This window comes from Chrysochloris asiatica, unplaced genomic scaffold (assembly GCF_000296735.1).
Source record: "Chrysochloris asiatica unplaced genomic scaffold, ChrAsi1.0 scaffold00012, whole genome shotgun sequence".
Classification (NCBI taxonomy): Eukaryota; Metazoa; Chordata; class Mammalia; order Afrosoricida; family Chrysochloridae; genus Chrysochloris; species Chrysochloris asiatica.
This window is the reverse complement of record NW_006408530.1, coordinates 27,151,145-27,167,451: the sequence shown is the minus strand read 5'-3', so window position 1 is coordinate 27,167,451 and position 16,307 is coordinate 27,151,145. Positions and strand designations below refer to the sequence as shown.

At 37.8% G+C, this 16,307-nt stretch overlaps 1 pseudogene; it reads left to right on the top strand.

The window, feature by feature from the left end:
* The first annotated feature begins 3,824 nt into the window (after positions 1-3,824).
* LOC102823888 lies at positions 3,825-4,154 on the top strand (annotated as a pseudogene).
* The last annotated feature ends 12,153 nt before the right edge of the window (positions 4,155-16,307 follow it).

Below are 16,307 nucleotides of genomic sequence, written 5' to 3'. Positions count from 1 at the left end.
AATAAAGAAACAAAACCAATCATCTACTTGAGACCACATGGTCAACATTTAGCCTAAATCAAAGATGAGAAGGTTAGGAGAGCAGGAAAGTAAGAATAATGGAAACAAGCAGAGAAATAAGAGAATGTAGATGCAATGTGGAATATGTAACCAATGTCACTAAACAATATGTGTAGAGATTGTTAAATGAGAACCTAATTTGCTGTAGTATGCAGATGATACAACAACCTTGTTTGCTGAAAGCAAAGATGATTTAAAATACTGATGGAGATCGAAGACCACAGCCTTCGGTATGGATTGCATCTCAATGTAAAGAAAACAAAAATCTGCATCATTGGACCAGTAAACAACATTCTTATCAATGGAGAAAAGATTGAAGTTGTCAAATACTTCATTTTTCTTGGAACTACTATCAGCACTCATGAAAGCAGCAGTTAAGAAATCAAACGATGTATTATATTAGGCAAATCTGCTGCATAAGAACTCTTCAAAGTGTTGAAGAGCAAAGATGTCAGTTTGAGGACCAAGGTGTGCTTAGCCAAAGCCTTGGTATTTTCAATAACCTCATATGCATGTGGAAATTGGACAGTGAATAAGGATAACTGTTGGAGAATAGATGCATATGAGTAATGGTGTTAGAGAAGAATATTAAAAGTACCATGGACTTTCATAAGAACAAAGAAGCCAGGATGGCAAGACTTCAACTCTCATACTTTGGACCAGCCCCTGGAGAAGGACATCATACTTGGTAAAGTGGAGGCTCAGCAAAAAAAAAGGAAGATCCCCATAGAGATGGATTAACACCCTGGCAGCAGCAATGGACACCCTACTTTGTGGTTAGCAGTCCAGCGCTTATCCTATAGTGCTATGCCAGGACCCCAGATGTGTATTGTTGTTGTGCTATTGTTAAGTGCCATTGAGTTGGTTCCAACCCATAGCAACCCTGTATATAGGATTTCCAGGGAATAGCTGGTGATTTTGAACTGCCAACCTTGTGGTTCGCAGTCCAGTACTGATCATATAACACCACACCAGGAGTCTATATATATGTATGATGTTGTTGTTAAGTGCCATTGACTTGGTTCTGATGGAATATATAATCATTTGAAACTGATATACACATGGATCCAGTCTCTTCTATGTCCTGGCATAAGGGAAACACACTTTGTACAACAGGACCATCTCTGACATGAGAGATCTGAGACTCGAGAAACTTACATGATGCAGTCTAGTCAAGAACACAGTTGTTCTAAATACTAAACCAAGTGCCCATCCCTTTCAAGAATCTACATTTTACTAAATCATAGTCCCTGAAGAGGAATCCTTGGGTGACAAAATGGCTAAAGTATTCAATTACTAGCTCAAAGGTTAGTGGTTTGAACTCATTCAGAGGTGCCTTAGAAGACAGGCCTGGTAAACCTAGCCATCTGCTTCTGAAAGGTCACAGCCTTGAAAACCCAATGGAGCAGTTCCACTCTGCACATACGGGATTGCCATAAATTGGAATCTACTGAACAGTAACTAACAGCAGGTCCTGGAGAATTAGAAATGTTATTGGGGTGACTACTGCCACTGCCCTGAACCCTAAGTCAGCATTATCAGCCATGCAGGAGAACTCCCCAGACAAGGAGAGAGTTGGTTCCTGGGAAAGAGAATTAATCCTTCAGAGGTCTGATTCCTATTAGGATAGTGTCTCTCTCATCTGTTATCTTTAAATGAAGTGAAGTGAGAACTATCAGAAAAGTGGTACTGTCTCCTTGACTTGTTTGTGAAGTTGGGGGGTGGAGGAGCTAAAACGTTTTCCACATTTTGATTTTCACTGGATTTCCATTGGAAGAGATAAGCCTTTGGGGGCCACTCATACGTGTGATAAACCCAGTTTGCCATTATACAAATCTAAACAGAAAAGAGAATTCCTGATTTCCTTAGGAAATAATGAAAGGTAATTAATACCTATGTACAATAAGAGTGCCCACGTGAGAGCATTACTATAATACTTTAGTTGGGTGCTTCCCCAGAGGAGTTCATTTTCAAGTTCAAATGTCTGAAATATTAGTTTCTTAGCTTATAAATCTAGAAAGTATTGAATCATACAATTTTTCTTGTTTGTTGTTAAGATAGATTTATATTTAATTTTAAATATTTTCCTTAAAAAGCTTTCATTGTGATTTGAGTGAAAGTTTTCAGAGCAAATTGGTTTTCCATTCAACAATTCATACACATTTTATTTTGTGACATTGTTTGCAATTCCCACAAGATAACAGCATTCTTCTTATTTCATATTTGTGCTTACTATTTCCATTCTTTCATCTTTTCCTGAGTAAATACTTCCTTTTTTATCTTGCCTGGTTGATTGTTCTAAGGAGTTTGTACCTCCCTGGTGTTACTGTTCATCTTATAATCGGTCTATTGTTTAAGTGAAAGTTGAGCTTACAGGGTTGAATTCAGTTCCAGGTATGAAGGGCAATACTCTTGGGGGTTCCAACAGTCTCTATCATGCCAGTAATCTTGGCTTAAAAATTTTTTTTTGCATCTTGTCCCACATTTTCCTCTCACTTTATCCAGGACATTCTATTTTGATCCCTTTCAAGGTGATCAGCATTGGCAGCTGGGCACCATCTTTTTCTTCTGCTCTCAGGATCATAGGAGCTGAGATTTGCATGTTGTCAGGAGAGAACAGTCGCTGGAGAAGGATGTCATGCTAGGTAAGATGGAGGGTAAGAGAAAAAGAGGAAGACCCCCAAAGAGATGGATCAGCCAGGTGGCATCATTGATGGCGTCAAGTGTGGTAGCGGTGGTGAGGTTGGCCCAGGATTGGACATTATTTCGTTCTGCTGTGCATGGGGTCTCTATGAGTCGGTTTCGACTTTATGGCACCTGACAACAACAACAAAATAAGCCCTTTGGACTAATTGTCTTTGATTCCCTTCTCTCTTCTTTGCTCCTTTAATGATTTTTTAAAAAACTTTTTTATTTTTAACATTTTATTATACTTTAGGGAGAAGTTTACACAGCAAATTAGTTTTCCATTCAATAACTCTTAAACAAATTGTTCTGTGACATTGGTTGCAATTCTTGCAATGTGTCAGTACTCTTGCCATTTCTATCTTGGGTTCTCTGTTTTCATCTATCCAATTTCCCCATCCCTCCTTGCCTTCTTCTGTTAGCTTTTGGGCAAGTGTTGTCCTCTTGATCTCATATAGTTCATTATTCTAAGAAGCATATTCATCACAGGTGTTATTATTTATATTATTTGGCTGAAAGTTGGCCTCTAAATGTTTCAAGTTAAAAGATTGTTTTAGGATAATAGTCTTCTGGTCTCTATCAGACCAGCAAGTTTGGCCTTTTTATTTTTATGAACTTGAATTTTGTTCTACATTTTTCATTCACTGTAACTATGATCTCCCATTGTGTTCCTGGTCAGAGTGGTAGATTGTGATAGCTGAGCACCATCTAGTTTTTCTGGTCTCATGTTAGAGGAGGCTGTGGTTCAAAGGGTTCATTCATTCTTTGGACTGATTATTAATTTCCTTGAATATTTGGTGTTCCTCCTTCTTCTTTGTTCCAGATGGGACAAGATCAATAGTTGTACCTTAGATGGCCACATGCAAGCTTTTGAAATCCTAGATACTAATCACCAAACTAAAATGAAGAATATTGTCTTTTTGAACTGTGTTATGCCCATTAACCTACATGTCCTTAAAACTATGGTGCTTACGAGGCTCCTCCTTTTGGGCTTCTGTCCGCTTGGCGGTGGGAAGCGCCTTTCCTACAGGATATCAATGCAAGCCTGAATAAGAAAAACAATTTCTTGCACCTAAGCCATGGCCTATCAATTATACAGAAATCCCACTTTGGGAAACTGTCTTCAGAAGAGCCTAGATGAGCTCATACAGTCTCAACAGATCACTCCCCAACTTGCCCTTCAAGTTCTCCTTCAGTTTGATAAGGTTATAAATTCAGCATTGGCTCAGAGGGTCAGGAACAGAGTCAATTTCAGGGGCTCTCTAAATACATACAGATTCTGCAATAATGTGTAGATTTTTGTTTTGAATGATGTTGAATTCAGAGAGGTGACAGAGCTTATTAAAGTGGATAAAGTGAAAATTGTAGCCTGTGATGGCAAAAATACTGGCTCCAATACTACAGAATGAAAGTGAAAAAATGGCTTTTTCATGCCATCTTCTGTTGTTATTCATCGCTTTTTTAAGAGAAGCATAGAAGAGACTTTTTTTATTTATTATAACAATGCAGAGATGACTGCACTGTGCTATACTATCAAAGAATTCCAGTAGAAAGACGCTTGTAACTCTGTAGCCCCTTACATTACCCTTTATTATACAGCATGGAGAAACTTTTTTTAAAATAACAAATCAAAGGTGTTGCCTTCCTACAAACACTCTTTAATGAACACATTTTAAAACATAAAACAAAAAACAAAAAACTATGGTGCTTACCCTGTAAGCCTGGTAGTCTAGTCCTGCAAGGTGTTTAATTTAAAAATGAAAATGTTTCCCATAATTATTTCCCCATGTGCTCTACTATATATATGAATATACATGCAGCACCTACAAATACCTATGTGGAAAAATCCAAAACTATACCTATAGATGCATGTGGTTATGCCCCCATGTGAACTTCCTGAATTAAATAATTTTTGTGCTGGAGGAGGAAATCTTAGGAATTATCTGTCTAGTGGATTTCAACCAAATTTTGAGCAAGAAAATCCTTTCTTCAAACACAATGCTATTCAAAACTCCCATCCAGATAAAAGATGAACTGTTCAATATGAAATGGGGCAGAATTACCAAGCTTTTTACACACTGCCACCATGTCTCAATCCTCTCACCTATCCCAGCATTTCCAAGAAAACATAACCCAACTTACAGTTCAAAGCCCACCAAACTTGGTCAGTTGAAGGCCTTCTGATTCCTATCAGAAGGTGCACTATACCTGTCCTCAAGGGAAATAAAGTACAGTGGGCTATGTAGTGGGGAAACCCAGAGACAGCTAGAAAAGTGAAAGATAAAGACATGGACCCCAGAGCAAATTCTAATTAATTTTGATCAACTTGTGGAACTCTCTTCTTTCAGGGTCTGGGTATTTAAAGGCATGGAGCCAGGACACATCAATCCTTTATTCTACCCCATTCTGTTTTCTCAACCTAAACACTGCTCTGAGTCCTTTAAGGCAGTGGCTCTCAAACTACTCCAAGGTTAAATTTGAACAGTGGCAGTCATTTGCATAAGAATTGAGTTAATCGATGATTTTTCAATAACTAAAGTTTATATTCCAAAGTGTTGTTTAACCTATGGTGTTTACAATTGCTTGTCTGCCATTAACTGCTAACAGATGGCAAAATTAATGAATATATTATACAGGCATATTTATGCAAAATTTAAAAGCACCTGATCTTCTATAGGTTATCAACTCATTTCTTTGTGGACTAATGTGCTCAGTTTTATTCTACATATGAGCAGTATAGGATGTCATATGCTTGCTGAGGATACTTGGTAATAATTCACATTATAACAATAAAATTATCAACTTTCATGCTTCTATTGCTGTTGTTAGGTGACATCAAGTTGGTACCAACTCATAGCACAGCAGAACAAAACACTGCCTGGTCCTGGGCCAACCTCACAATCATTGCTATGCCTGAACCCATTGTTTTCACCACTGTGCATATCCTTCTTGTTGGGGGTCTCCCTCTTTTTCTCTGATCCTCCACTTTTCCAAACATGATATCCTTCCAGAGTAACTGACAGCATGCCCAAACTATGAGAGATCAAGTCTGGTCATCTTGGGTTCCCAGGAGCACTCTGCCTGTACTTCTTCCAACACAGATCTATTTGTTCTTTTGGCAGTCCATGGTATTTTCAGTGTTCTCCTCCAACACCATAACTCAAATTCATCAATTCTTCTACAGTCTTCCTTATTCACTGTCGAACTTTCACATGCAGATGAGGTTATTGAAATACCATGGTTTGTGATAGGCACAGTTTAGTCTCCATACTGACATCTTTGCTCTTCAACATTTGAAAGAGAGCTTGTGTAGCAGATTTGCCTAATGCAATATGTCATTTGATTTCTTGACTGCTGCTTCCATGAGTGTTGATTGTTGATCCAAACAAAATGAAATCTTTGACAACTTCAATCTTTTCTCCATTTATATGGATGTTGCTTATTGGTCCAGTGGTGAGGATTTTTGTTCTCTTTACATAGAGATTCAACCCATACTGAAGGCTGTGGTTTTTGATCTTCATCAGCAAGTATTTATTTATTTTTGTACATTTATCTTTTATTATATTTAGTCTTTTACCACATTTCTTTATTAATGCTAATATATTTGTGGGGTTTTTTTGTATGTGTGTGTATGTTTACTATAGACTCTTGGATTTTCTAGCTATCAGTAAAGTATCTGGGAAACAAGATAATATATTATTTTCCAATACTTCTATTAATTTGTTTTCTTGCCTAATTGCTTTCACCTGAATCTTTACAGCAACGTTAAAGGTGTCAACAGGTATCTCATCTTATTTCATACTTTAATATAAATGACTTCAATGTTTACAATTAAAAATGATGTTTGCTATCGATTTTTTATGGACTATCATATTCAAATAGTTTCTTTTTCTTGTTTTATTTAAAGCTTGAATTTCATCACATTGCACTTAAAGCTGCAAAATTTCATCAAATGCCTTTTCAGCATATATTGATACAATGTTTTTTTCTGCTTAAAAAATAGTTTAATTTGAAATAATTTTGAAATTACAGAAAATTAGCAAAATAATACACAGAATTCCTGTGTACCCTTCATTTAAATTTTCCAAATGTTAACACTTTATTTTCATTACTTCTTCTCTGTGTGTATATGTAGTTTAAAATTCCCTAAAACATTTGCAAATTGCCTTGTCCTTAAATTCTAACTGCTTTAATGTGCCTTTTCTAAAGGAAAGGAATACTTATGTAATCACAGTATAATTATCAAAATAAGAAAATTGACATTAATACTATTACCAAATCTATAGACATTTAAAAACAACCTTTAAGATTTTGAAACAGTAGATACTTTATGGGATCTTGCTGTACCATGGCTATCAACTTATTCATTTTAGCACTTTTCAAGGTTGGAATACTAATCTTACATCAGCTTTTAAAAACAGTTCAGCAGCTTTCCATTTCCCCCCCATTGTCTGAACTAGTTTACATGTAACAGTTAAAAGTTAGAAATCATGTATTTCTTAGGAAGGGTGGCCATAGGAATGTATTCACTTTGTGGCACTGCATTGAACTGTTTATGATTTAAGCACTTTTCCTTATATATTTCAATTAAAAAGTTTAAGGAAAAGTTACAGCAGTTATAAAATTATAATCATCTAATTTCCTTTTTGGCTATCAAACTTTCTATGTGGTTATCTATTTCTTGAGTAGTGTTCACTTAAAAATATCAAATTTGTTGTCACAAGTTTCCTTAAACTTATTTCCACTTATTCCATTTCTATGGTTTTATCTAATTTCGCATTCTTGTGATTTTTTTTTTTGCTCCTTTTCCTTTATCAGGCTCAGGATACATTACCTGCTTTAGAGGTGCTTTCAAACAATCATCAATCTGCACGTAGTATTTTAAGTCCTCTTTGCTCTCAGCAAGCAAAGTTGTATAATTTGCATATCACAGGTTGTTAATGAGTCTTCTTCCAGTCCTGATACTACATTTTCCTTCATGCAATCCAGCTTCTCAGTTTATTTGCTCAGCATACAGATTGAATAAGTATGGGGAAAGAATACAATGCTGGAGCACAACTTTCCTAATTTTAAACCATTATGTGATCCCTTGTTGTGTTGGAACAACTGTCTCTTGGTCCTGAACACAATTAAGTGTTTCAGAATACTCATACTTTGCAATCTTTAAAATATCCTTGCATGGTTCCAAAGAAAATGGTAATAGTGGTAGTGTCTGGGAAAGATAAGATGTCTGAGATGAGGTAAATCTATGGTCATAGCAATGAATGCCACAACAGTGAGAGAGGGACTTACTTTTCATTGTACTCATACATCCTATTTGGAGGGGAAAAGAACGCAAATTCAAACATAATGTATAGAGATTCCTTTATTCAAACTTAAATAGGACAAAAATAAAACAGAGACAGTCATCTGGATGAGAGAAACCTTAACAATGAGGCCAAGATGGTGTCTATATAATTAGACCCCTAGTCATGGAACTAAAGGAAATATTCATAAAATCAAGATTGGTGACAGATCAGTTCATCACTATCTAAAGTAGGACTACAAAAGTGGGGGAAAGATCATGATTGGATGATTGGGTTCTGTATACAGAATTGGTCCTGGGGCTTTAACTACCTTGCTACATGGTGGTCTGGGTATGACCCATGATCATGGGGCCATTAGCCATAGCCACCAGTACACCAATTTTTAGATGACATGTGGCTATTGTCTGCAAACCATTAAGGACAGACATGCTCAGGTAAGTTCCCTGAGGGTAAGACTGTCCCTTCCTGGACTGCCCCAGAAGTAATCTACTTTCAAACACACTGTCAGGAAGAAAAAGGAGCACATTTTACATTAATAGTCAGAGTTCAAGTAAAATATGAATTTATATCAAGATTCAAAATGGAGCTAGGACCTCACTGTAAACCTTAGCTTTCCACCAACCAAGAGCTTTAGAATTTAAGCTCTAATACAATTCTTACTTTGCTTTGAAATCTTTACCATATATATCTATTCATTTTTCAAAAAAATAATAAAATTGAAATTTGAGGAAGCTTAAAAAGGCTTATGGATAAATTTAATTAAAGATAATGGAATTTTCCTAGGAATATACTTTTAAAAAGTTTTATTGTGGACTGGGTGAAGGTTTATAGAGCAAATCAGTTTTCCATGCAACTGTTCATATACGATTTGCTTCATCTCACTGATTTCAATCTCCACAAACTTTTCGAAGCCCCTCACATATGTGTTTAAAAAATACTGATGCTTGGAATCTAGCCCAGAGATTCTGATTAATTGGTCTGGGGTGTAATGTGGCTGTTGGAGTATTAAAATGCTCCTCTGATGTTGCCAAACTGAAACTAGGGCTTGCCGCCTGTCACTGTAGTCAATCACAGAGATGGGGAGAGATCCAAACCAAGCTTTATTAACAGAAAGAAGGCAGTTTGGAGAACGGAGAGATTAGCATCTCAAGACCGTCCTGTCCATTATGAAGAGTGGGCACATTATACAGGGTAAGTTACATTTGGATGCACACTTAATCTATTTTAACACCAAGATAGTAATTTTTGGAAAAAGAAACAATCAAGCAATAAACTTCTTCAAACATTCTACTTTTAGGAAAAATGAAACAAGCAGGCAATAATCCTTCTCAAACATTGTACCTTTTAGGATCCAAGTTGCTTAGTTCCTGAGATAAACTATCTGGTTGGGTTTTAGCACATCCTGTTCTCCTTCTAGGACCATGAAGCCATCTCGGCTAATTTTGAAACTAATTTACCCAACTGCAGGGTCTTCATTTATCAAGACCGAATGACTAAAGCTTAGTGGTTACGAATCGGGCTGCGAACCTCAAGGTCAGCAGTTCGAAACTACCATCTGTTCCACGGGAGAAAGATGAGGCTTTCTGCTCCCGTAAAGATTTACAGCCTCGGGAACCCTGTACAGGGTCGCTATGAGTCGGAACAGACTCCACGGCACATAACAACAACAACAACAACAACAATGACTAAACGGACTCCATTTTTTTAGGTGGGTAGATCCATGCTATCACTGATAGCTATAGAGTGGAGTCAAGATTAAGAATCATTGTTCTAAGAAATACTTTTGCTACATTATGACAATCGTAAATCACTTAAGGGAGATATCCCCAGCTTTTTGGCTAGAGAAAGACTCCTTGAATGTCAACATCTTTCATAATCCCTCAAACCGGTTGATAAAATTTTAGTGCATGTTGAAAATGCACAATGTTAGAAAACAACTATGCAGTATTCTCAGCAAAATTGATACACATTTTAAAAAATTAGTAGATATAAATAGATAGATAAATAGATCTAAGAGTCCCTGAATGGTACAAATGATTAAGCACTCAGCTTCCAATAAAAAGTTTGGCACCTCAGAAGAAAGATGCGGCAATCTGTTTCCTAACAAATCTGTCATTGGAAACCCCCTGGAGCACAGCTCAACTTTGACACACAGGTTTCCATGAGTTGAAATTGACTTAACAGCCATCAGCTTATATAAATGTAGGTCAGAAGCAATACCAATGCTCTCTACAGCTAATTCTACATTTTGATATCCTCTTATATAGGACTTGTAAATCTATATATATTAAAACACCTTGAAAAATTCTTGGTTCCCAGAATTTTGATGCCTGCAGAGTAGGGACCAACAAAAAGACTGCAGGGGGACAAATTGGCAAACGACAGGGTGTGTGTTCTGGAGAATAGTGAGCTATGGATAGAAATGTAAACAAAACAAAAACAAGTAGATCTCAAGTCCACATATGGTGACATCTGCTATTCATTGCCCAGTATCCAGGAGGTCAAAATGTCTTCCTGCAGTCTTTACAATCTATAACTTTGCAGCAGGCTTTTCTTTCTTGGTGACTTTGCCCCAGCCATTTGTTTTGTTGGAAACAATAGCTGAGTGTGAATACAGTGAAGCCCATACCCTCTTTCTGACCTAGGCCTCCTCCATCATGGTGACTTCCCTGCTAATCTGATTTTAAGTTAAAATTCCTCCTTCGTACCCTTTGTTAGTATTGTAAAACTACTAGCACTTTACCTAGCCTGACTTTTCTTCTTGACAGTAAAGAGGAATTCTTTTGTTAGCTTTGTGCCAGTGGAGAGCACTTGTTAGCAGAGAAGAGATGTGAGGATTTTTCAGGGTTTCTGGCTGGTTTAGGGTGTCCATGGGACCTTTGGACCTCCTTGGTAAAATTGTGGGATGAATATGTTTCTCAGAACCTCATTTAAAGCTCGGAAAGTTACCAGTCCTTAATGCTTTATGGTATGTCATCACAAACTTTGGGATCATAAATTGAATTGTTTTCCCTCCCCACACCCTTCCAATGAACCATCAAATTTCATTCAACTAAACTTAACATATGCTAGTTTAAGAAGACCTATCCAATTTCCTTAAACATGTTGCCACACCATGGTACTTGGCATGATTTTTACTAAGCCTTACACATTTTCTGTCAGTTTTGAAAACTATGGATTTTTTTTTCTCCCTTGTGAATACTTGATTTTACCTTAAAGTTGAAAATCATTAAAGAAACAGAAAAGCATTTCACCTCTTGAATGTGGCAATAAATATGGAAGTAGAGCTCTAGCCATTTTGCAAGTAAGCATGATTCTAGCCATCAGCCTATCGTAACTTTTATTTAATTCTATCTTAAAAGTAGCAAAGGAACAGTAGTAGCTAAAAAAAGCCTGTCCTACTTAAGAAGTTATAGTGTGTTGTTGTTGTAAAGTGTCATCCAGTTGGTTCCAACTCATAGTGGCCCTGTGTAGGATTTCCAAGGAGCAGCTGGTGGGTCTGAACCACTGACTTTGTAAACAACAGTGCAGTGCTTGTCTTACATCACCACACCCTACTAATGTTCATGCATTTGCCAGAATTGGTTTCTAAATCCTCAGGAAGGATGATTTGTTCTTTCATAAATATTTTCTTGTTGCCACTCCTCAGTCATCCATATGTCTTTTATGTCTTATAATTTCCTCTTTGTTCCTTTCTACTTTTTAGTTTTAAATCTAACATGCAAAAAAAAAACCCAAAAAACAAAAAATGGTGTGAGGGTCATCCATATCTGACCTCCTCTGACTATACAAGGAAAGTGACTCAAACTCCATTATCAGCCCAAGTCCAGTTCTTAGCAGGTGGAGGTCAAACATGCCCCTACCCTCCAACCTTCTTTGTTTACCATATTCTGACATCTGACATCTCTCCCACAACATCCAACTTCTCTGCTAAGTTTGAAAATCCATTGCAATGACCACATAGAACTCACAGTCAATATTCATGATGCTGGAGTTTATTAGTAAGGTGAACAAGGCACAATTCAGGATCAGAAACAACTCAGAACACAGCAGTTCTCAGGTCAGGAGCACCTCTTCCCAGCTATATTGCAGACAAGTCTCTCTTATTCTTGGACTCTCAGCCACATGGACCCTAGGCCTCTGCCTTGCTTGAGCATCAGTTACAAAGCTTCTTTGAGACTGTGGGTGAATGCCCAAAAGGCAGCCACACTGCAAACCAGCCTCCTGCCTGAAGGTACTCAGCTTCACTCAAGCCATGGGTAGGAAACCCTTTACTCTGTCTTGCTCTGCTGTTGCCTCTGCTGCCATTGCATTTCTGAGCAAAAATCTTGTGCTTCATTTGTGGCTTTCTTGATGGTCCTGGGATGTTCCTGCTTCTGACATGGCTCATTTGAAACTCAGCAGAATGGCAAAACCAGCTAATCCCCATGTTAGAGTACCATACACCATATTTGTATGGTCCCATCCAATCATTCAATGGGAGTTACAAAGATTATGGCTGTTATTGTTAAGTGTTGTCTAGTTGGTTCTGATTCACACTGACCATACACAAAGTTTCCGAGGAGCAGCTGGTAAGTTTGAATTGCTGACCTTGTGGTTCACAGTCCAGTGCTGATCCTACAGCACCAGACCAGGGGTCGATAGAAGAGCCATAATTCACTGCACCACAGGCCACCCTTGCCTCTTCTAGTATTGTTTCTTTCATACATAAAGGATTAACTTCCCTCCTGTTTCACAACTGACACAATAAAAAATTAGAAACCATACAAAACCAGCAAATAGAAATCCAGAAGATAAATAGTAAGATATCAGAAATGGATTACACAATGAAATAGAAATGAATTGGAACAGATGACAAGATGACTGACTAGCTATACAGACTCTCTACAACAAAGATAAGGAAAACCAAATGAAACAGATGCAGATGATAGTCTTGAAACCCTGAAATTCAGATGAAAAGATAGAGATGTGGATTGAAGTGGATTGGTTACAAGGCGAGAAAGCTGAACAGACACAGCCAAACAAAAGGAGACAGACTGGTGACCTCTGCTAGCAGACCTAAACTTTGTGAGTGACTTCTGAGAAAAGATAGCATTTTGGTATTGCAGAAACATACTGAAGACTCCTGGAGATAAAGGTGAAATTAATTTCTTGTTTCCCATACTCCCTTGGGTACCCAAGGTGCAGCTACCCATGTACACTCTCAGTGAAGCTCCCACTCTCCTGATGGTCGGCACAACATGGAGGTAAGCGGCACAGTTGTGGACCTCATCAAATTGAGTGGGGAGCTATCTGTACTAACCCAGCACTGGATTTAGGTGAGTCCTGCTCTAAACCTGCAAAGCCAGTCCTGGCCAGCCCTAAATGGCCATCTTGAACTTTCACAGGTAACTTTGAAGGCAGAGGATGGTCAGTGGTGCAGAGGCATCCTGCTTGTTGGTGGACAGAAAGGCACATTTTTTTTTTTTTTTCTTATACAGCACATTACTCAGAGGCACAAACATCAGCCATCTGTGTACTCCTGCTCTCCAGGGGTCACAGCCTCTGTATCAAAGTGAGTTGGGAGATAGCAGCACCTGGAATCAAATGTAACCTGATCCAGACCTACAGAACTGGTTCTGGCCAGCCCCAGAGTAGTGTCACACTTAGCTACCCTCTGTGACAGAAATATCCTGATATCCCAGCTGCTTTAGGGTTAGTGCAATCTTCCAGATTGATTGCCCAGAACAGGCAACACATGGCCCTATAGGAACTCTGCTTAGGGCAGGAGTAGCACTGTCTCATCCCTTGCCCACCCACTACATTAGGTCCTTGGTTGGTAGCAGACCCCAGAATTTTCTCCTCTCTGGCATATGCTCTGGCTTTTCCCTTTTATGTTTTTGTTGTTTGTTCTTTCTCCCCTTTCTTCCTCTCTTTACCTAACCTTGCTCTTTATCCTTTCAATCTCCACTTTCAATTTCTCTTCTTTCTTCTGCTTCTCTTTTCTAACTACTGCAGCTTCTTTCTTTTTTTCTCTTGGTTTTCCTTTACTACTCTCTGACTTCTTTCCCTTTTACTTATCCCTCTCCCTAATTGTGCTTAGCTCTTTTACTTTCTCTTCTGTTTTTTTCTCCCCTTCCTAAGCTTTCTATGTTTTGTTTTTGTATTTCTCCCTAGCTGTTGCCTGATTTCTTTTCCCTTACTATGTTCTTTGTTTGCTGTTGTTTCTTTGTTTATTTTCCTTCTCTCTTTGTTGATTTTTCTTTTCTTGACTCATCTGACGTGGGACAGTAACTGTGCCCATGTAGCCCAGCCATAAGCACACCATCTACAGCTCTACGAACTGGGAAAAAGCCAATATTAGCTGTTATACACCTGATCAATGACCACCACAAACATCAGCCAAACCTATCCTAAACTGAGTTTTACCAATGGTGAATAGAGAAAGGTGCACATCCTTCCATCTGCTAATACCCACCAAGAAGCAGTTGGTGAGTACCTAAAAATACATCAACATACAAACATCAATTTAATGCAAATACAACAATATCACAACGTCTCAGAAACTACAGACAATTTCTGTTCCTATGGAGAAACAAGACAGAGTGACTCACACAAGTAACCAAGAGGTATAGCTAAAAAACTTTTGTGGGGAAAAGGCATTGGAACTACCTGAAAAAGAATTCAAGAGAATGATATTTAGGTATCTCCAAATGATTAAGAGGAAGGTTGAGGACAACAAGAAAGATTTCAGGAAAACACTATAGGAACAAACAAAAGATAAAAGGACTGGAGATAATACAAAACCTACAAATAGAATTACTGAAGAGTAATACAAAGATTTCACAAATAGACAATACATTGAAAGGGCAAAGGGATCAATCTGAATCAATGGAAACCCAAATTAGTGATCTTAAAGATAAATATCTCAATACTAAAGCTAGAAGAATAATCAGAAAAAAAAAATCCCAAGAAAGCCTAAAGTTTAGGCTTCATGTGGAACACCATGAAGAAAAATAACCTATGGGTGATAGAGATTCTAGAACAGGAAGAAATGAAGAATAGCACAGAAAAGAACGTACAAGAGCTATTGGAAGATAACTTTCCTAACTTCTTGACAGATGAGAAGATGAGCATTCAAAAATTTGAATGAACCCTAAATAGGGTAAACCCTAATAAAGGAACTCACTGAGACATATAGTCAAACTCTCCAAAATAAAAGACAACAAAAAAATCCTGAGAACAGCTCAGGAAAAATGAAAAGTTACTTACAAAGAACAACCAGTAAGATGAAGCTATGGGTTGGAACTGACTCCATGACAACAACAGCAAGCCTAACATTAACCCTAAAACTAAACCAAGCTCTACTCCTAGCTCTAGCCAACCTCTACCCCTAAATCACTCTAATCCTAGGCCTAGCCATAATCTTAACAATACAAGAAACTCTAGCTCTAGCCTTGTTGTTAAAGTGCTGTTGAGTTGTTTCTGATCCATAGTGACTCTATATAGGGTTTCCAAGGAGCAGCTGGTGAACTTGAACCACCAGCCTTGCAGTTCAAACAACTTTGCAGTCCAGAGCATTAGCCCACAGTGCTACACCAGGACTCTACTAGACCTAACTATACTCCTAACCCAAACCCAACTCATATTCCTACCTCCTCTGAAAAAAAGGAGAAAGAAAAGAAGAGCCACAAGTAGAGCAGAAGTTTCCTGTTTGAAAGAGCAATGGCAGCAGAAGAGAGTGACAGAGAAGCAGACTGAGAAGTCCAAGTACAGGCTTGGCTTCTGCTACAACCAGCTACACACATGCAAAAGAATATTAGTCTTTCTGTATCACTTTCTGTTTCTGCCTCTGCTTCTCACTCCCTTTCCTACTTCTCTTTGTTTCACTTTCCTGTGTATGAACCAGTGTCATGCTGACCTATGTTGGTGTCTGAGGCAAATGAAAATGTGTCCCTAGGCATAAATATCTGTTTTATATTCTTTTAATGCTTTTTTTTCCCTCTAGAAGTAGATTTAGAAAATATTATTGATGACTTTTCTTCCATTAAAGTAAAATTATAATACATTCTGGTTTGGCTATAATTGAAACATATATACTTAAAATAATGTGAGTTTTAATAAACCTACTTCTCAATTTTTCAACATTATTTTAACTACTTTCAAGTTCTGGCAACTAAATAACCCTTAAAAACATACTAAAATGTGTATATGATGGGGTCACACACTCCTTTTACCTGAAGCTCCAGTTGTTGTTGTTGTTAAGTGCCTTCGAGT